Below are 22193 nucleotides of genomic sequence, written 5' to 3'. Positions count from 1 at the left end.
AGTCGTATTGTGAGTGGAAGAGACATGCATTCTCTGAAGTGTATCGTGGGAAAGCAAAGGAAGACCACGCTTTGGCAAGCCCGGACTGGCCGTTGCGGGCACCGGACAATCCCCCGGTGCGCCGCAAGGGTGGGGGCCGGTTTTGAGCCCTGGGGGCCGTTTTTGTTACAGGGACGTTTTTGCAGCATAGCTGCAAAATCAGCCCTGTAATAAAATCGGCCGAAAACCGACCCCGGTAGAGAGCTCGGTCGCACCCCAAGGGGGTGGGCCGAGCACTTTGCCAGGGCCGGTTTTGGTTCTCAGTCCGGCCCTGAGCTTTGGGCAGAAAGGATGCACCGCAGGTGTTGGTAGTTGCTGCATGTGTTTGGATAGGGTGGTGTGGTGGGGTGCGGGCGTGTGAGCTCCGAGCTCTCACAGCTAAAGGCAGAAATAAGGGGGAAGAACAATTCACGGGCAGGCGGGAACTCTTACCTCTGGTCGGTCGGCAGATGAATGAGCAGCCTGGACCAGCCAGAGGGGGAGGGTATTTGAGGTGAGTCGTCACGTAGGACGTGCAACTGGTGCTCATCAGTGACAGGGATTGGGAGGAGTCTCAGCTGTGTTGTATTGGGAAAGAGAGAAACAATGGATGTCGAGTTGGAGCAAAAGTTGTTGAATACAAAAAGTATAATTGCAGTAATATTACACACCTTACGCCACTGCTGCCTCACAAACAAGTGACGCAACTGTGGTGCAAACATGATGCAAGGGGGCTTTTAAATCTGCCCCAGATTCTTAAATGACCTTTTGGCTACTCCAACCCACCATGCAGCCCACAGAAGCAGGGGCGTAGGAGACACTACATTTCTGGGGGGGACAGGGACAACCTTCTGGACTTTCCATTGACGCTATACAAATCACTGCCCGTTAAACAAATACAGTCGCATAGTTTTGAAGTGAAATATTGCGAAAAGCAGGCATGTAGTCACAGTTTGCATGTATGCTTTATTGTTATTTAAATTCACATAGTAATCAGACCAAATGTTAAAAAAACATGTATATGAATCTTGCATCTTCATGCACCAAGCAAACAAAGGTCGTCTTTGCAAGTGCATTATGGTTTGAAAAGTACCTGCTTCTGCATTCCTGGTCTCCAGCAATTTTCAGGCAACAATAAAAATGTGAAGATAACTTCGGTGATTCATGATTTTTATTGAGAGAGATCAGAGGTCTGACTACTGGAAGTTTTGACTCATGGTAAGGTAGCCATAATGTGTTAATATGCCTGCTGCAAAGAACGTGTACCAGGCAGATCACAAAATGCATATAATGTAAATAGGTCAGTGAGTTACTGCTTTTGTCTGAGAGATTATTTTGCTACTTGCAGTTTTTAAGTTAAAATCCTAACATTGAACAGTGAGCTATTAACCGTCATCAAAGAGCTGCATGAAAACTGCAAGGTATAGATTAGAACGTTATGATTTTTACCCAGTCTTTCATTATCCTAAGGTTGGAAAATTAGTTCATTAGGATGGAAATCAATTTTGATTATTAAAGAGAACCCCCAACCATGGTGTTATGTTTTAAATGCTGGGTTTGTGCTTTTCTAGTGTTGCAAAGCCATCTGTGCCCTGGGCACTCCCTAACTTTTTGCTGACTTGTACTGGTGGTACCTCACTCTGACTGACCCTGGCCTCTGACTAACCAGGCCCAGGGCCAGTGCTATGTTGAAAGAGACACTTACAAATACAGTAAAAACACCTACATACACTAGGGTGCACTTTGGGTAGGATACCTCCATGATTGACATGACCTCTCCTAGTACATAATAGGGCATGGGAATTGAAACTACCTTTAAGTCCCTAGTATATATTAGGGCATAGTGGTTTAGAGGCCAGCATCCCTTCCTGCACTTGCATGTGTGCACTACTGTAGCCTGAAGTCAGTTTAAAAGCAGGCCCGTGTTGGAGGACTGCTTTTAAAATGCAAATTGTGCCCAATCTAGACTTTTGGGTTTGGGGCACTTACAAATTGATAACCTACAATGTTGGGGCATATTAGGTATCCCCAGGAGTTCCCTTAGGTGTCCCAGGGGTTAGAGGTCAGGTATCTACAAGGAGGACCCTTATAAAACGAGTTTTATATGCCCTGGGATCCTTATATAGTCAATGGTATTGGAAAAATTGGCCAGTTAATTTTTCCATTGCAGATCCCCAGCCCATAGGTTAACATTGCAAGAGGTTATTAATTAATAACTAGATAAAGTAAAGCCATACAACTAGTATTAAAGGACTAAGAAGAATGTTAATGATAAATGCAACAATGTGGTATTGTTGAATTTATTCTAAAATGTACAGACAAGAAGTTATGAGACTTTCTTGTCTGCAAGCCACAATTCAGCCCTCTAGTGCCCTGCCTTGATTTGTCATAGGTAAGTGGATTGGACTGGCTGTTTGAAGAGGTGATAAATGACCCCTATAATAGAACGCCTGTCTGGGAGAAGAGGTTGCTGGGCATAGGAATGCCAGAGCCAGGGGGAGGGGTAGTAAACAACGCTCTTCAAGAGAAGGAGACAAACTGGAAAAATCACTTTCATTTACACCTCTCCCACAGCCGGATGGGGGGATTAAGGAGGAATTCCCAGATGTAAGGTGAGTGGACCTAGGTAGATGAAGCCATCCTGTAGGCTGGTTTAGTTAGCTCTGCTCCCTCTGTTGAAAACCAGCCATGATGAATTTTAGAGAAATTGTGCTTCATTTGGGAAAATAATGCCACACTTTAGAGGATGTGGTCATACCCTGGAGCATTGCCCTGCACCTCATTGGACAGGAGTGTCCTCCTTCTTGACCCAGAGAACTTGGAATAAGTATCTGAAAGGGACAAAGCCTCTCTGGTGATGCTGCTTCAAACTTGGGAGAAAAAGGGTCCCTGCTGAGGAGTTTGATTTGAACCAACCAGGCCCTGGACTGAGGATTGTGCCTGTTGCACAGTCTGGAATTACAGTCCTATGGACTACCTTGCTTCAAAAGGACTAAAGAGTGGACTCCCTGCAAGCTGAAGGTTAACAGAGCACACCTGGACCACCAAGAATCCCCAGCCTGGAGAACTACCAGTGAATTTGAAGGGGTTTTGTTCAAGTGGATTGTGGTAACTGAAGTCCATTTCAAGGACCACCTTGGAGATTCCAGACACTTGGAGTAGGTTTTGGACACTTTGAAACCCTTTGGAAAACTTCAGGAAGACGTTCCAGAAGTTTGAAGAAGTTTGGAGCAACTTTGGTAAAAAGCTCCTTAAGTGGACTGACTCACTCTTTCCAGACAAGCCAACAACCATCAACCATGAGTTGGCCTGCCGCCCAGGTTCCTCCCGCTGAAAAGCTCCAGGGGTCCGACTTCCAGAGTTTGATCGGGCATAGGCGAAAACCCATGCTGGTGAATCCTCACCGAATCCGGCCTAGTGAAAAGCATTGAGTGACCTTGCAAGAAAAAGCTCTGCAAACATTTCTAATTCCGAACTTAGAAAAGGTGAGCGAGGCCAACCATGAGAGCCAAGCCACCCACCATCAACTGTGTGCCAGCCTGCATTCCCTAGCTCGTATCACTGGAAAGCTCTGGAGGTTGGACTTCCATAAGTTTGACTGGGAGTTCGTTGCAAGGCAAGCCGGCGAACCCTCACCGAATCAGGGCTGGCTGAGACATTCGACGGACCCCGTGAAGAAAAGCTCCAGAAAAGTTTCTAAGTCAGAAGGTAAAAACTTTGACCGAGACCTACCGCAAGGAGTAGCCCCGCAGGGCTTCATCATGGTCGGCCTGAAACTTTGACTTTGAGCAGGTCCAGCTTGACCAGATGTACCAAAAGGGGATATATGTTTCTATGTGCTATATCGTGCGAATTTAATAAAAAGTCATATTCCCGGTTCCCTACATTGGATTTTTTTCATTTTAAAGAGAAAAATATTTTGTATTTTTATAAATTGGTGTTGGATTTTTATTGTGTGTTGTGTCTTAATTATTTACTGAATTGGTGTTTTTAAATGCTTTACAAAGCTGCTCACAGCCAAGCTACCAAGGGTTGAGCATGAGAATAATTTTTGAAGACCAGTACGGAGCTATAAATTGAGGTAGTGTCCTTATTGCCAGGGACAGATATACATTTGCCCCTACTATTAACCCACTTTCCAACATCCAGACCAAGCACTCTTAAACAATACTGTATACAAGTATGGATGACATGTGACTCCTACATCCTGTAGTTTTATTTAACATTCGGTCTCTAACAAAGAATACAGTTACGCCTCACCTGCAGACACCAACTTAAATTAAGCATCATTAGCTTGCAGCCCACAAAGGAAATGCCAGAGTGGCTATTCTGGCCCTTTCTGCATTGTATTTCCCTCCTGAAGAGCAGATACACCTTTTTCTCTCCTTTCTGCAAGACACAAGGATCCCAGCCTTCTCCGTTCCCTATGGAAGGGAGAAGTGTGTGTGGCGATCGGTCTCTCGGACTGCCAGGGAACCGCCTGCCATTGTAATATGGTGGGCACTAATGCAGTCATCAATGGTGGTGGGACTGTCAACGACACGGTGATGTGGCAGTCCCACCACCATTATAATCACCCCCTAAGTTTAATTTGCATGCAAATCCAACATTACCAACCCCTGGTAAGTTGCACTACTAGTGTTGAAAAAGTCTAATGGAGGTACCAATGGACGAGGTGGACTGGCCTCAAGAGTCTTGTGACCTCAGTGTCAGAGTCACTGTCGTCCTAGTGTGTGCTTCTTCGTATGCCTGCTCGCAAGACCAGAGGTGAACTGCATGGATTGTGGTGGACCGGCCTTCAAGGTTAACTCACACTTGCCACCGTTAGGGTCCACCTGTTGGTGCTCAGACACCAGGGCTTCTAAGGTCTATCGGGCCTTCTAAGGTGTAGCATCGGAATGAGCTCTGTCATGAGTGTGGTCTGGTGGACTGGTCATGAAGGCTGAAAATGGTGCTCAATGTTCCAAATTTCGCAGCTCTAGCCAGAGTGCCACATCCTCTCCCCCACTGAACACCATACTGCCCCACTGGGAGAAACTGGCACTGCCTTCAGCTACAACCCAATTGTGCTGAGACTCAATTCTAATTATGCATTGGTCAAGAGTAAAAAGCTGCCTGTAAAAAGTAACAACACCCTGTAAAAAGCAAACACAGAATGCAAGGATGAGCAAAGCATGTGAAATGTAAGCAGGAACAACATGGTTACCTTAACGGTTTTAAACTCATTATTCAGAAATGAGTATGTGATTTTGCCTGAAAAGTTCAGGACTTGACTACGGGATCAGGAAGGGACCCGTTTCAATGTCCATTGCTTATATCCTTACAAAATGTAAGCAGTTTGGTTTAAAAAAGACCAAAATCCCTCAACACAGAGCTGCGGTACACATTGTATAGGCTAAAATAATTAATACAGTTGAAAACGCTGATATTAAACGTTTTCCACTCCACCCCCTCAACCAGGTATTGTAGTCCCTTTATGAATGGTGCACTTCCCCACCCAGGGAAAACAATGCTGTTCAAAGAAAGAAGATAAAAAGAAAGTAGCGCTTCACTGGAAAACTCTGTAAAGCAGCGCTAAGGTGCATGGGTGAAAATAACAATCTGGCCTGTCTGCTGACCACTCTGTATTGCTTTATTTGGTTATTTAATTATTTTTCTTATTTTGATACTTTTTTTCTCCGTGCCGAGGTTGTACTTTGGAATAGAACCCTGTCAGAAAATGAGGACATTTCCAGCCAAAGTGTTCTGCTCATTTTTGGATCCATTTCACGGGGGAACAAATAAAGAAAAGGAGAGGCAAGAGAGAGTATGTAACCACTGTCTTTTGAAATCAGCACTTAAGGATAAGCAAGACAGAAAGAGATGGAGGAATAAAGATAGCGAGAGAGGGGGAGGAGGGAAGCTACCAGAGGCAGATCAGGAGAAGCGGACACTGTTCTTGCCTTCTCTGGGCATGACGGAAAAGAGACAAGTTTGTTTCCTACTCTGCCCTCCCCAGACTGCCCAAGCCTTACTTCAGAATTACAAAGGGCAGAGGGTGGGTGGCCTCTTTGACTGCCGGCAGGTGAGGTCACAAGTCAAGTACAGGGCCATTAGGTAGCGCTTTCGCGCGCTAATGGCCCTGCGAATAACAAAAGGGAGAAGGGAAATTATTTTGTCCCGTCCTCCCCCCACCCTTGTCCCCCGTGTCCTCCCCACTCCAAAATCTGGGGGGATATGTCCCCCGCGTCCCCCACACTTCCTACGCCCATGCACAGAAGCCTCTATGTTGAATAATACATTGTTCAGTCTCCCCTTCTTTTCTACAGCCGGGTGCATCCAAATCAACAAAAGAGCAGAGAGCGACCACATGACATGAACATTTGTAATTACACTCCACAATGTTTCTTTCTCGCAAGCACCATCAGCATCAGGCAAAACACGACAGGGAACCATAAAAGCCTTCAGTGGACGGGTAATTCTGGCGATTTATTTGACAAGTTAGCCCTCCTACTCAAACAATTTGCCTCCTCACAAGCATGAACAGGTTTAATTATCATCAAATTGTCTATACTCTGGGAACATTTCTTCTTTGAGATCATGTCTGTTTTTTGGAACACCAAAACCTCAAACAACCCGCAGCAGAGAGGATTTTTTAACAGCCACTATGATTTAGTAGTGCCTTAAAGGGAGAGAAAATCAGATTCGTTCACTGATCACATTACATATAAAAATCCTACAGGCGCTAACCTACTATCTATTGAGAAAAAAAAACAGCTGACAGTAAAGATATTTGGAATGTATCAAACAAGGCTAGGGTCTATTCATGGAATAAAGTAGCACTAGCCTGTAATAAATCTAACCCTAGTTTATTCTAGACTACAATCAATGCCTTAACTAACAATCAGGCCAAATGCCACTCAAAGCTTTGCAAAAGATCTTAACAGGTTCAAACATGCTGATCTATGCTGGATCAGTGTTAACTCAGTGTCCTAAAAAATCAACACACATTGTCTATGCGGATAGGTCTCACATGTCAGAGCTATTTGCTTTGGTAAAGTTTTGTAGCCATGCTGCCTTCCAGTGTGAATGCTTTGTAGTGTTGCTGAAACAAATTTAATAAAGCACTATGATGCAGCAAGCGCTAATGCGTTTTTTTAAGTGCATTAGAGCTGGATGCATTCTACCATTTTTAGGTCTCGTCTAGTGTGTGCTTGCACTGTCTCGTTGAGACATGCAGTATATACTATAGTGAGGAAGCTTTGTTTAAGCTCTGCCCACTCTCCGCCCCTATTTTGGATTGGCTTACATCCTAAATGCTGCATTCTGAATGGTATTCAGCTAGTTAGTCCCTCCCCGTGACGGCCATGTCGTCATTTGTGTCCTTCAGCGGCTACCGGCCCCTTTACTGCACAGACTACTTTCTTCCCGTCCCTCCCCCTCCCTCCCACAGTTTGTGACTTCTTGGTGGCCCCCTCCAGGCACTCCCAGTCATGCTTGTGCCTTCTCACGCCTGCACTCCCCCTTCCAATGCAATAGGTCTTGCATAAATGCGAGTCCTATTGCATTGCACATGCTTGTTTTTCAACATAAGTCCTGGCATGGTGAGCGCTTTCGATGCCTGTTGAGCACGCCCTACTCATCTTGTATTAGCCCCGTGTTGCCGGGAGAAGCCCGGTTGTAGCCTCACCCCTCCCCTCCGATTTGGAAGTCACCGCTGCTGTCCTGACAGAGACAACAACAGTTCTGCTTCGCAGACCATCCAGAGGCCTCTGTTTTTCTATCACGCAGCATGTGTTCTGTTTTGCCTCTCTGTGCCCTGTCGCTTCCATGCAGGAAAGCCCCCGGACCCATGCCTGGCTGAGGTCACAGTGCAGCCATGAACAGCGGTGTCCCTTCCTCCCCGGCGCTGCCGCCACCTCCCGCCCTCAGGCCCCCTGTGCTCTGCTGGTCTGGGTACACAGACAAAATATCGATTTTTAAATATCGATATACAAAAATATCGAAGTTTAAATATCGATGGGACAAAATATCGAAGGTAAGTAATATCGACAGTCTCAATATCGATATTAGTATGATATCAGTAATATCGAAGTTTTAAATATCGATGTCAATAATATCGAAATAAATAACTTCGATGTTACTAATATCAATTTTTAAATAAATTTAGTGTATATTATATTGCATTTATTATGTTTTATTATTTATTTTTAATGTAATTTAATTAAATAATGTCTTTTACTTCTGTAGCGGGTTGTGGGTTTATAGGGGAATAGGGTGGGAAGTAATTTAATTATGTTAAATTAATTATTAATTAGTAGGAATTATTAATTAATTAATTGAGAAATAATTTTTAATTAATTTTAATCAATTGATTAATTGATAAATATGTTCTGTAGCGGGTTATGGGTTTATAGGGGAATAGGGTGGGAAGTAATTTAATAATAATTAATTAATTAATATATGTTTGTACATATTTTAATTAATAATTATTGGTAATTAATTTATATTAATTAGTTAATTAATTAATATAATTTTGTACATATTTATAATTATTAATTAGTTGGTAATTAATTAATATTAATTATTTAATTACATTAATTATAGTAATTTTTTTATATATAATTTTTTGTTATTCTTAATTAATTAATTGGGAAAAATAATATTAATTATTAAATTAAATTAATTACAGCTAATGTGCTAATATATTTACTTTATTGTTATTGTTAATTAATAATTAATTGGTAATTAAATAATATTAATTAATTTTGGGTAAAGGAGTATTTTTAGGGTTCAGGGTCAGTTTTCAGTTTTTGGGTAAAGGGGTATTTTTAGGGTTCAGGGTCAGTTTTCAGTTTTTGGGTAAAGGGGTATTTTTAGGGTTCTGGGTCAGTTTTCAGTTTTTGGGTAAAGGGGTATTTTTAGGGTTCAGGGTCAGTTTTCGGTTCATGGGTAAAGGGGTATTTTTAGGGTTCAGGGTCAGTTTTCAGTTTTTTGGGTAAAGGGGTATTTTTAGGGATAAAGGGGTATTTTTAGGGTTCAGGGTCAGTTTTCAGTTTTGGGTAAAGGGGTATTTTTAGGGTTCAGGGTCAGTTTTCAGTTTTTGGGTAAAGGGGTATTTTTAGGGTTCAGGGTCAGTTTTGGGTTTTTGGGGTACAGGGATATTTTTAGGGTTCAGGGTCAGTTTTGGGTTTTTGGGGTACAGGCGTACAGGGTAAAAACAAAAAAATATTACATTAAATCAAATAAATAACATTAAAAAAATATATTACATTAAATTATTAAGTGTTTTATTTATTTTAAATGTATATGTATTAGTTTTAATTTTGTTTTAATATTTTTATTTAATATTTGTAAAATGATATGTATTTAAAAATTATTTTTACATTATTATTAATACATTTAAAAAAACGATATTTTTGATTCCGATATTTTTTTACTACGATATTATTTTTTCGATATTTTTGTACTTACCTTTATGAAGATAGGATTCCGATATTTTTGATGTCGATATTTTTGCTCCGATATTTTTGTATTTCGATATTCTGTCTGTCGATATTATGTCAGACATTCGCTGGTCTGAAGCTTGCTTCTACTTAGACGAGTGCCAGTTTCTGCTCGAAGATCCTAGGGCTGCGAGGGGCCTGCTTGTTTACATTATTTGTACAGTATGATTAAGGGCAATTACAGAGCCAATAGTAAAAACAGTGAGCTCTATTTGCTTTGCCCATGTTTGTTAGCTCTCAACACAATACCACAGCGATTCTGAGCAAATCTCAGAAATGCGTGAAAAATACAATATATGTCATTTGACAACAATCCTATCACATGAAGTAAGCAATTGTGCCCATATCTTAGTGAAAATACATTTGGAAGCAGATTACATATGTTGTCACAGTAAAAGCAGATGACATCTTTCGTCACAATAAACAACCATTTCAAAGAAGAACGACTTCATTGAAGTGTTTGTGGCACAGTAAAACATAGATTCAAATGGAAAGAGGTTCACCAAGGATAAAAAGGAAGAAAAAATATAAAAGTATTACTTCAATCACAGCGTGACCAGCAGAAGAACAGCAGTCAAGCTGAAGCAATCAGTACTTGGTCCATGCTCTAGCAGAAAGAAGAGGATGTGAAGCCAGCATACGTTGGCCAATTAGAAGACAGCACATAAGAGTGACATTGGAGCCAACAAATGCTAATCAATGGACGGGCTGCAAGACTCTTGTTTTATACAAGATCTCTCGTAAGCGAGAACGCATGCAATGGATGCAGTATCGCAGGTGATACCTGAAAAGGAACTGAAAAAGTGCCCCTGGCCCAAACGGTTTACAGTTTGTTCTCTTCAAACATAATCAAGGGTACTTGGGCTAAGATATTCACCCCACTTTTTAACTCTTGTTTAACTACCCAAGTTATTCCAAAATTGTGACAAGGTTCTAAAATTTAAATAATCTGTAAAAGAGGCAACCCTGATAAATCCTGTAAACTATTGCTTAATAGCTCTGCTGTTTAGGCAAAATACTTTCCAAAACAATTCCTGCAAGGTCTTGAAAATGGGCTGCAGAAGAAAATGTAATTCCCCTTTAACGTTAGCAATTCTCACGTTAAAGGCTATATCAGCTAAGTGATCATTGTGCACTTTTTTTATTGACCTCAGAACAGCATTTGACAAAGTGCAGCGGAAACTGCTCAGACAAAAACTACGGAGTTGGAACATACTTTTGCGCCTGTAAAATTATAATCAGTCCCTTTATTCCAACATGGGGTGCAGATAAAAGTAGCACATAATGGCGTCAAGCAAAGCTATGTCCTGGTTAACTTTTTGTGTAACCTCTTTAGCCTAGATTTTTATGACTCTGTAAAACATTTGTCAGCAGACACCCCAAGAACTGAGTAATATTTGATTGCCAATTCTGCAATATTCAGATGATATTATAAACAAAACTCTATTAGGTCTGCTTGTGCTCCTACTACTTCACCAGTATGCTTGAAATAAATCTTCATAAAATGAAATCTATGATTATCCGCAGGAAAATAGCAACAAAAAGGATCATGGCATATGTGCAAACAAAATTTAAACAATACAAGAATACAAATAGTTGGCCTAACCTTTGACCACAGAGGAACCTTCAAATACCATACTCATGCCTTAGAATCAAAGTCTAAAACTGTAGGCCAGACCTTCAATTCACTATCATCCAAAATTCACTGACCATCATTTCGACCATTACTCAAGGCTATAGAATGTAGAATTCAGCCAACTCTTGCTTATGGTTTAGCAGTTTTCTGGAATCTACATTCTCTATGATTAACAAATGCATCTGCAAATCTACAGGTGAGTCTTCTGTCTTCCACCAAATGCTTCCCAATCACATATTAGACTTGAGTAAGCCCTGTGTAACTTTAAGACGAAAAGGCTTGTTATCGTATTCTAATGTTATGCACTAAATAAAGTCTAACTACAAAAACTTGCTGTGTTCTTACACCTGGTTGGACATCTGTTCCAAGCCTTCAACGCCCAGCAAAATGTGTTTAGATCTCTCACATACTTCTTTAAAAACAATCCATCTGGGGGGCATGGCTTGGACGGCAGCTGTAATGGCTGCCTAACCCCGTTGCTTGGCAATCGGAGGAGCGAACAAGGTGTATTCTGCAAGCCCTGTTTGCCGAATTTGGAAAGAGAAACGTGATTTGGCATTGGGATGTAGTGCTGACCAAACCACAGCAGTGCAGAACTCCTTGAACCGCACAATTCCTAAGGTGATTGGCCGGCTGCAGCTCTCAAAATGGCGGCTGCGTTAAGGGTGGTCTGCAACGAAAAGCAGCAAAGATCCCTGGTTGTAAACCAAGGTTTCACACTGCAATCAACCCTCACCTGGAATAGCTGCTGGCCAGAAGGTGGGTTCTTACACCTCGCAATGCCTGCCTACTGGGCTTTTCCATTGGAGTTGCGGTGCGCGGGGAGCCCATGCTGTCTGCCTGACCTTGTAATGGAGCCTCGCGTTTCCTCACGTTTCCCGTGTTGAAAGTCCCGGTGCCCAACCGATGAAGTGCTCCTGAGCCCCAGTAATTTGAGGTGACCCTACTCTGCAGCGCACACGCCTGGACCCATCAGTACATAGTTAACAGGTACTACACAACCGACCTGTGCTGACTAGTGCTGCCATTTTGATCTCCTCGATCACCAGCAAATTATCATCAGCTTCTCCAGCGCCAGACCAGAAATAGCCAAACCAACCCACCCTTCTCAAATTGGTGCAACCCCACTTACGCTCTGATACTACCTACCTGATACCACTCCGGTGCGCCAAACCACCCACGAAACCCGTAATGCGATCCTAAATGTCTTCCCAGCATTGAATACCTAAGGAAGCCCGACACTTAATACGAGGTCCCACAGTGCAACGACTATTTGTGTGGGAGCATAAGAAACAACATTTAACACACCATTCAACATAGAGACTAAGTGAACATAATGCCTGACTCAGCAAGGAAGGGTGGCGACACCCGCAGAGCCCACACAAGCACCCGCATGGTGCAGTACACACTCAATGCCCATCAGTAAAGCAGTGTGCAACATGCAGTAAGCAGAAACACAACAACTCATATGATGCGCTGACCCTTCCCAAAATGTTACAAAAGTACAAGGGAAACACAACTTAGCAATTGGTCAGGGACCTTGGGTACTTATAGTGTTTCTAAAGACAGTGGTCCCCAGACATAGCAAGTTATATGCTGAAAACAAATATAGACTAAATAGTTTCTATAGTCTTCATCCAGCCGGACAGAATTTAATATAATTTATATATAGGTTTTGTAGTCAATTATTCATACAGATTCAAGTGGAACACAGCCTGTGTCCTACTACCGCACATAGAACTATTGGACATACAAAAAAGGGGGTGTTTTCAGGCAAGGGCAACGTGAGCTGTGCGTACAATAGAATTATTTGCAGACTGATAAAGCAAAAACACACTATTGCAATATATTCTGTCGTATAATCATATGCATATAGCGTGTGCAGTGTCGACAGCGTTTCGATCCCGTTTGTGGATAAAGGGATCATCCTCAGAACATTAGATTCATGCCTGATTAACACTGCATTGTTGACTTAAGGAAATTCATAAACCATACATTACAATTGTGGAAACACATACAAAATGGGAGAAAGAAGGGGGGAAAAATGGGAAAACGAGATTAGGAAGCCATGAGTGACCAGGTGTTTTTAAAAAACACAGTAGCAACCTACTTTTAGTCTACGTGACAATAATCCTTACTGAATTGTTTGAGTTTCTACTACACATCACTAAATCAATTACCATGTTAATTAATCCTGTATTTAAAGGAGAAACCCTCATTTTCCTTGTAATGTAATTATTTGGCAGGTGCCAAGTGCAGTGGCATGCTACCCATTTTCAACTTGACCAACCATCTTCTAACTAACAGTGAAATGTCCATCATGGTACCTGCTGAAATCTTGACTTTTGAAAAATTGGTATTAAAAGATTTATCTGTAGTAGAAATCATAACATTTTCATTCCACATAACATATCAATTGCAGAAAAGAAAGCACTGACGGATTAGAAACTGAATACTTCCAGTTATCAAACCAGCAGACAAGGGTGGGGGGATTGTAGTGCAAGATATAGACAAATACAAAACCGGGATTCTGCGCCAGCTTAGCAATACAGACCACTACTGTAGGCTACCAACTAACCCCACAAAGGAAATCCAGAATATGATAGCGCAGGTCACCAGGGAAGGCCTTATTGCTGGCTTCCTAAGCAAAAAAGAACATACATTTTTGAACACAAAATCTCCTAGAACACCAGTAGTATATACCTTGCCAAAAATCCACAAAAACTCGGCACAACCTCCAGGCAGACCAATAGTCTCCAGCTGTGGATCAATATTGGAACCACTTGGGCAGTATGTGGATCATTTTATTAAGGAATTTGTACCTACTACAGAATGCTACATACGTGATAGTATGTCGATAATTAATATCATTGAGGATTTTCCATTTGACCCCACATCCAAAACAATGTGTACTTTGGATGTGGAGTCACTCTACACCAGAGGTCTTCAATCTGTGGGGCGCGACCCCCAGGGGGGTCGTGGAGTCCTTTGAAGGGGGTCGCAGATTCTGTCCCTGGCATTGGGCTGAGGGTGCTCACGGCGAGGCCTAATTCACACCGAGGTGTGAAAAACATCGAAGCCTCATTAACAAGTAAAAGACTTGTCAAGTACTCGGGTGTGGCTGTGTGTGTCCCTGAAGCCGGTTCGAGCTGGGGGAAGTCGGGGAGGGGGGCTGGGGGAGCAGGCTGTAGTGTAGCCCTTTGAGGTCAATGGATATTGCGCGCCTGGAGCTGTGGGTCCCGTGACACGTCCCCCGCCCCCAGCAAGGAGGCACAGAGATGCCCTCCCATGATCGGGAAAGAAGGAAAAACACGCAGAGAGATACTGACCCCCCCCCTCCCCATGAGAAAGGCACAGAAAAGGTGGGTGAATGAATGATGGGTGGGTGGATGGATGTATGTAAGGATGAAGGATGGATGGATGTGTGAAAAGGTGGGTGGATGAATGATGAATGGGTGGATGAAAGGGTGGATGGATGAAAGGGTGGATGGATGAAACGATGGATGGATGAAAGGGTGGATGGAAGGAAGGATGAAAGGGTAGCTGGATGAAGGATGTATGGATGGATAGAAGGTTGCATGGATGAATGATGGATGGATGTGTGAAAAGATGGGTGGATGAATGATGGGTGAATGGATGGATGAAAGGGCGGATGGATGAACGATGGATGTATGGATGTATAAAAGATTGCATGGATGAATGATGCATGGATCGATGTGTGAAAAGGTGGGGGGATGAATGATGGGTGGAAGGATGAAAGGGTGGGTGGATAGATGAAAGGGTGGATGGATGATGGATCGATGTATGGATGGGAGGATGAATGGGTGGATGGATGTATGTATGGATAAAAGGTTGCATGGATGAATGATGGATGGATGTGTCAAAAGGTGGGTGGATGAATGATGGGTGGATGGATGGAAGGGTGGATGGGTAAAGGATGGATGTATGGATGGAAGGATGAAAGGGTGGATGGATGAAGGATGGATGTATGGATGTAAGGATGAAAGGTTGGATGGGTGAAGGATAGATGGATGAAGGATAGATGTATGGATGTAAGGATGAAAGGGTGGACGGATGAAGGATGGATGGATGAAAGGGTGGATGGATGAAAGGAAGGATGAAAGGGTGGACGGATGAAGGATGGATGTATGGATGGATGTAAGGATGAAAGGGTGAATGGGTGAAGAATAGATGGATGAAGGATAGATGTATGGATGTAAGGATGAAAGGTTGGATGGGTGAAGGATAGATGGATGAAGGATAGATGTATGGATGTAAGGATGAAAGGGTGGACGGATGAAGGATGGATGGATGGATGAAAGGGTGGATGGATGGAAGGAAGGATGAAAGGGTGGACGGATGAAGGATGGATGTATGGATGTAAGGATGAAAGGGTGGATGGGTGAAGAATAGATGGATGAAGGATAGATGTATGGATGTAAGGATGAAAGGGTGGACCGATGGATGTATGTATGGATGGATAAAAGGTTGCATGGATGAATGATGCATGGATGGATGTGTGAAAAGGTGGGAGGAAGAATGATGGGTGGGTGGATGGATGAAAGGGTGGGTGGATGGATGAAAGGGTGGATGATTTAAGGATGCATGTATGGATGGGAGGATGAAAGGGTGGATTGATGTATGGATGGATAAAAGGTTGCATGGATGGATGTGTGAAAAGGTGGGTGGATGAATGATGGGTGGATGGATGGAAGGGTGGATGGGTAAAGGATGGATGTATGGATGGAAAGATGAAAGGGTGGATGGATGAAGGATGGATGGATGGAAGGATGAAAGGATGGATGGATGTGTGAAAGTGTGGGTGGATGAATGATGGATGGATGTGATGAGGTCTAACAGGCGCATTTATGGTTGTCAAAAGATGATGATGAGGAGTACCAGTTTCGAGAAACTTTTGTCAGAAGGGGGTCCTTACCCCTAAAAAGGTTTTACAAGGGGGTCTCGGCATCAAAAAGTTTGAAGACCTCTGCTCTACACCAATATCCCGCAAACTGATTCACTATTGGTAATTGAGCAAATCCTCAACAAACGCCCTCATCCGCATGCAGTACCCACACTGTTTACACTGCAGCTCCTCGAAATCTGCTTAACAAAAAACTTTTTTCTTTTTGACGACCATTATTATGGCCAAGTCAGGGGTAAATCAATGGGAGCTGTTTTTGCCCCAAACCTGGAAATTCTTTACATGGATAACCTTGAATCCAATCGCATCCTGACACCCTTGAACCCCTTCCACAGTGGCATTGCCCTGTGGAAGAGGTACATCGATGATATATTTATGATCTGAAAGGAGTCTCACTATCTACTGCTACAATTTCAATACTGGCTGAATAATAATTGCAGTGGCCTAGCCTTTACCCTATCTGAAAGCGAACAAACCAGCCCTTATTTGACCTCAAGAATTCAACAACAGGATGGTAAACTGTTGACCAGCTTATACAGGAAGCCAACTGAGCGCAACACTCTATTGAGCTACAAAAGTCACCTCCCCCGAGCACTTCGAGACTCACTTCCTTACTCCCAGTTTCTTCATATACGGAGAAACCTCTACCTGAAAGCGGACTATTTTCTTGAGGCAAACTCTGTGCCAGAGGGTACCCCCGCAAACTGATCCGTAGCTCCTTAAAACGAGCCTGGTACTCGAAGATGTGAACACCCAAACAGGCAAGAAAATTAAACACCTGCGGGACGTCACAAGCGACATCAGAAGACACGTATCGGAATTGGAAGACCGAAACCGAAGAGGCAACATACGCATCTTCGGAACTCCAGAGGGGTCGGAGGACACTGCAGACTCCTGCGTGACTTTTCTCGAATCCTGGATACTGATGCTCACCGGGATAACATTTAATCATGGCCTGGAACTGGATAGAGCACATAGGATCCTGACTTTCAACGCAACTAACAGGAGAGGAACACAGCCCATTATTTGCAAACGTCTACGATACCAACATACGGAGGCCATCCTTGCCTTTGCCAGGAAGAACCACCATGTAACATGGGAAGGCCACTGAATCACTCAAGACTACTCAAAGGAGACAGTAGATACGAGAAAAGGATTCCTCCAACTACGAGACAAGCTGAAGGACAAGAACATCTAATTTTCCTTTGCAGGCCCGATCAAGTTCAAAATCTTTGACACTGGCAAGCATTATTTCTTTACAAACTCCAAATATCTGGCAGGTCAACTGGAAGCGAGCACAGTACAGGAGATGGATCTTCTCTTGTAGCTCCAACAAACGGAAGAATTGATATCCTTTAATCTGTCGTTATGGTTGGGTTTCTTACTGTTTTGATACAAGGAAAATAGTATTGGATACACTGTAATGTTATATACTGTATACTCCTCAAACACCACACTAGTCTCATGTAACCCAAACCATTGAGTGATTGAGCTAGTAAAAGTTAACAAGTTAAACTAACTGCTTACAATATATGCACCATTGATAAAAAAATGTGGTAAAAGTCATAAAAAAGTGTATAAAGTGATTAAGAAATGTTTTTAAAAAGTGGCATCAACACGGTTAAAATAGTTCTATGCTGACTGCTTTAAGTTAATACATAGAACATAGTACATAGTAATACATAGTAATGGTTTTAAAATTCTTCGCAATTACATTCACATGAAGTTTATGCTGAGAAACAATTGCCAATTTACTATCCTCCAGAATGCCGATTGACGGATCTGCCGCCGCAGTGCCTGTATTCAAATTTCTCGGGGAGGGGGAGGAGGAAAGGGGCTGTGAGGATGGGTCAGAGGGTAACTGTACTTATGGGTTTTTTCTTTTGATGTCTGTAACTCACCTGTTCACTACATATTATGTTGTAATGACAGATATGCTTTAATTCCGATACATAACCAGAGATAGTCCCCGTGTGAGCAATGGGACAAAAGAGGAACGAAAACCAAGCTCACAATATAACCTATGTATTTAACACACACTAAAAGACACAATGCAGCTAGCAAGGGTAATGAGGTGCACAGATCTTATTCCTCATCCCACTACTTAGCGATCACTCTTTTACCTGATGTCTCAAACTAAAGTTATTACAGAAGACCTTACTATTGTTTATCCTAATGTAAAAGGGCTTAATCACACAGTTAAACGCAGGAAAATATTCGACTACCTGGCCAAGACTAAGGGAGACAATATACTCCTTCAGGAAACAAAACTGTCAGATGAGGATGTAGGCTTCATTAAGCACAACTCGATCTCCCATACCTCTTGCTCACCCGCTACGCATTAGAAAAACAAAGTCATTACACCAAATGCCAGAAAAGCCAATATTTCCATTGTCTCACAATCACACGACGACAGAGGGAGGATGCTAATCACCAACCTCAAGAGAGGAGATGACAACATGCATGTGTTCTGGGGTTATTGGGTGTGTGAGGAGCACTCCGTTGTATTCAAATTATATTGTATTAATCCACTGGTGCTGTGATTAATAAGGATAGTCACTCCTTTGTGTTAAATTGTCAGTTATGATGGGTGTGCTTGCCCATCTAATCACGCACTGTTCACTTGGTACTCCGAATCTTATCCACCCTTATTTATTTACTTGTACAATCTAATCACCACTCTTTACTGTTGCTGCTGATTATTTTAATTCAACATATAATTTTCACCTTTTCTCATGATATATTCAGTATTCAAACAATATTATTTCTCAGATACTCATTTCAGGGTTACATTATAATGTGATCATAAAGCTTTTGTTGAGCCCAATGCATTTCGGCACCTTACTGGTACCTTCATCAGGGGCCAATCTGTAAAAAAATAAAAATTTCAAAATGTAAGTGTTCGTGTATTGTTGTCCATGGGAGCTGTTGTTAATGTATTTTGTGTTTGATCCATACCTGATTGAAACAACCTCTCAAAATGATGTAACCACGTCAATATCACAGTAACCGCTATTTTTCTGTCAAAAAAATGATAAGAGCTCATTTGTAACAATTCCTTGTTTAAATAAGTGATAACTTCTCGTTATGACTACTCTCTGCTAGAAACACAATAATGAAACATACCTTTCTCTGATTTCCGAAATTATACCACTGTAAAAACAAATTACACATGCTTAGTTATTTATTTATTTATTTATTTATTTATGGGTTTGTTACGCGCCGGCATCACACCCGAAGGTGTATCTCCGCGCGGTGCTGTGAGGTGAACAGATCAGAGACTCCTCCTAGAATAGTACAGTTTTTAGTCGTTTCCTGAAAGCTGTGTGGCTCTGGCATTCTCTGAGGGAGAGGGGGAGACTGTTCCATAGACGAGGACCCATGATAGATAGGGCACGGCCTCCCTGTCTAGTCTTGTAATGTCTAGGGACCTGAAGCAGCTGTTGATTAGAGGACCTGAGGATACGGGACGGACGGTGAAAAACAAATTTGTCTGTCAGGTAATGTGGTCCTAGATTGTATAAGCATTTGTGTATCACACAGCTGATCTTGAATTCTATCCGTTTCCGGATAGGAAGCCAGTGGAGGGCCCTAAGAAGGGGGAGGGACGGTGTTCTGGGGGGGGTGTTGGTCACCAGCCGTGCTGCGGTGTTCTGCACCACCTGCAGTCTATTGAGCACTCCCTCATTGGCAGCCAGAAGTAAGCCATTGCAATAGTCCAGGCGGCTCAAAACGAGGGCCTGGACCAGGGTCTTCCGGGTGTCGTCCGGTAGAAGGGGAAACACCTTTCGAAGGAGGCCGATGATGTGGAAGCAGGACCCTGCAGTGGTGCTGGCATGATGAGAAAGGGTGAGGTCCTGGTCTAGACGTACTCCCAGGTTCTTGACTATCTGTTTGGGAGGCGGAGCCTGTCCCAAGCTTGGAGGCCACCAGTCTGGGGTCCAGAGGATTTTCGCCTCTCCAAATAACATGACCTCAGACTTTCCCACATTACACTGTAGGAAGTTTTTGGCCATCCAGCTGGCGATTGCAGTCATGCCGTTAGAAAAAGCTTGCCTGATCTCGGGAGTCAAGGTCTTAAAGGTGAACAGCAGCTGCGTGTCGTCAGCGTAGGAGATAGGCATGAACCCAAAGGACCTAGTCAAGTTGGCCAGGGAGGAAACATATACGTTAAACAACGTAGGACTAAGACACGAGCCCTGAGGGACTCCTCTGATGATGTTGGCCGAGTTGGAACTAAAGGAGCCCATGTTCACCGTCTGTGTCCGCTCAGAAAGAAAGCTGGAAAACCATGCCAGGGCAGATTTGTCAATGCCTGTCTCCTTTAATCTGGTAAGGAGAATGGCGTGGGATATGGTGTCGAATGCTGCGGACAAGTCCAGCAGCACCAACACCACAGACAGCCCTCTATCCAGTGACATGCGTATGGTATCCGTCACGGAGAGGAGGGCGGTCTCAGTACCGTGCCTAGGCCTGAACCCGGACTGTGAATGGTCTAACTACCAGTCTGTTCAATGAAGGCGGAGAGATGGTGATTGACATGTTTCTCCGTCAATTTGCCGATGAATGGCAGAAGGGAGATCGGCCTCAGGTTGGTCATGTCTGACCAAGGGATAGCGGTGTTCTTCCTGATAGGCTTAACTATGGCCTCCTTCCACATCCGGGGGACCAGCCCCTCAGATAGAGAGCGGTTGATCACCGTCCGAATGGAGGGGCTGAGAACACTTCCAATGAGGTGCATAACCCGGGCAGGTACGAGGTCTACTGGGCTGCCTGACTTAATGGACCCAATCAGAGAGTTGACCTGGTCTGAGGTGATCTCAGGGATAGATGATAGTGAGGCATGGGCAACACCGACTGTTACAGGCTGAGAGCTTGGAGGGGGAACATTATCATCCGTGGATGTACTAGATTGAGAGATTTTTTGGTATATGGCATCAATTTTATCCGAGAAGAAACCAGCCGTGTCATCACACAGTTTTTGTGTTAGCACTTCTGTACTATCACAGGCGGCAGGCTTGGTAAATGTGCATAGCACCTGATACAGCATTTTAGGGTCGTGACCGGCCCCAGAGAGTTGGGAGATAATATGGGACTTACGGGCAGCTCTGATGTTTTTATGATAGAGTCTCATTGCTGAGCTGTACCTATCTCTATCGACAGTGCTGCGCGAGAGTTTCCTTCACTGCTATGTTACCTCCGAAACACTGCTTACTTATATGCATACCTCGTTCTCTTGTCTTGAATCTCATCTGAAAATACACCAGAGAGATTTGTGTCATTATCTCAGTCCCCCGCACTGAATCATTATCACCAATGTATAACAACCCGCCACTTTCTGTACCTGTATCCACGACCGTTGCTCATTGAAAGAGAAAACCACTACTCAGAGTCCGACATTACCGATCTCCGCCTTACGCTGCCACCAGCGCACGTATTATGAAACCCGACGAGGTGGTACAAAATAAACATAGGACTATGACCATAAATACTTCTGCTGATGATCTCCACTACATTGGGTGCCACCTTGGCGTGGTAAATTATTGTGAAAACTTGTTTACGATCCCGTATCATTTCGCTGTCCCCTTCGTAGGGTACCTCAAAAACATGTAAGTAAACCAGTCCTCTTATTAACTAAGCCTCAGCAAACACATCGTGCTTGCAAAACATGCTAATTTATTCTGCTTAGCAGGCCATAATAAGAATATACAACCGACTTTTCCAAGTTCTAAACTCCTCTTACCGATGTCCACTGATGACACTACCGGTTAGACTGCTGGAGTTATGAAGTGCATTTGCTACTGTATATCTGGTACTGTGTGCAATGTGTTGTACTGTGGTGAGATATTCATGACATTATTGTATAAACCATGCTAATGTCAAAATGTAAATACTTCAGAGACATCATGTCATACTCTTGGTGGCCAGAGGCCCTAGGAAAAGCACCCATCCCAACGGACCATGCACGGAACCTGGGCGCCATCCTGGACTTCTCACTCTCGATGACCAGGCAAGTCAACGCCGTCTCATCATCATGCTTCAACATTCTTCGCATGCTCAAAAAAACATTTCGCTGGATCCCCACCGAAACTAGAAAAACGGTCACCCATGCACTGGTTACAAGCCGCCT

Source organism: Lissotriton vulgaris, chromosome 5, assembly GCF_964263255.1.
Source record: "Lissotriton vulgaris chromosome 5, aLisVul1.2, whole genome shotgun sequence".
NCBI lineage: Eukaryota > Metazoa > Chordata > Amphibia > Caudata > Salamandridae > Lissotriton > Lissotriton vulgaris.
Note: the sequence above shows the minus strand (reverse complement) of the source record.